Below are 1020 nucleotides of genomic sequence, written 5' to 3' on the forward strand. Positions count from 1 at the left end.
TCTTTCAACAAAAATTTATGTCATTAAACTAAAAAGATTTCCAAATGGTACTAACTAAAAAGCCCGGCGAATGTTTTGTCACGTTCACCAAAGCCCAATATTTAGCAGATCAAATTATACATACAGTGTATATCTATATGTATGCATCTGAAATGATACAAATAGCATCATCAGGGTTTAGCGTTATCGATCTAGCAGCCTGGCCTTTGTTCACACTCCCCCAGCAGGTGACAAGTCTGCATCCAACACCCGCTCCTCTTCTAGAAGCTTTATCAGCAACCGTGCACCCTTCTTTCTTCCATGCTCTCTTCTTTCACTGAGATCCAGAGTCACATGCCCCGTAAGAACTAACAGATCCCTGCTACACTCGATCCACCTCTCCCCAGTCAGAACATCCTGCTAGCTCACAACTAGGCTGCTGAGTAGACACGCAGGCTTTTCCAGATTTCCCTGGCTACACACAGCACATGTTTGTAGCTGTGCGTTCAACTGCTGCACTTTCTATAGCAATGTCTCCTGTATTTCTGCTGTTTCAGCAGAAAAGATCCCCAGCATCTTCCTGGACACCTGGTTTTTAGCAGCCCGGACTCCCGCTCGGGAGACTGGAGGACAGGCTCGGGCCCCCGGGAAAGCAAAGAAACGGGAACCACCCGCGGCCAGTCTCCCGAGTCTCTCTCTCCTCACTACCCAGACTGCAGAGGGGCGGCGACCCTCAAGGCGTCTGGAGCCGCAAGGCGGGGCTGAGGGCGGAGTCAGGGCGAGGTGAGGGGCGGGGCCAGGAGTGGGCGGAGTCAGCAGAGCTTGGGTTGGGCAGTCAGGGAGTGAGTGGAACCGGAGTTTGCAGAGGGGGGCGGGGCGGGGTCGAAGCTGAGGGCGGGGCAGAGTCAGAGCGTGGGTGGAGTCTGAGATCGGTGGGAGAGGCATGCGTGGAGTCGGATCTGGAGGCGGGATCAGAACTCGGGGGCTGGGCAGAGCCCAGAAGTGGGCGGAGTCTGAGATCGGCGGGGGGGGGGGGGGGGG

Source organism: Bison bison, unplaced genomic scaffold, assembly GCF_000754665.1.
Source record: "Bison bison bison isolate TAMUID 2011002044 unplaced genomic scaffold, Bison_UMD1.0 scf7180017848936, whole genome shotgun sequence".
In the NCBI taxonomy this organism is placed as follows: Eukaryota; Metazoa; Chordata; class Mammalia; order Artiodactyla; family Bovidae; genus Bison; species Bison bison.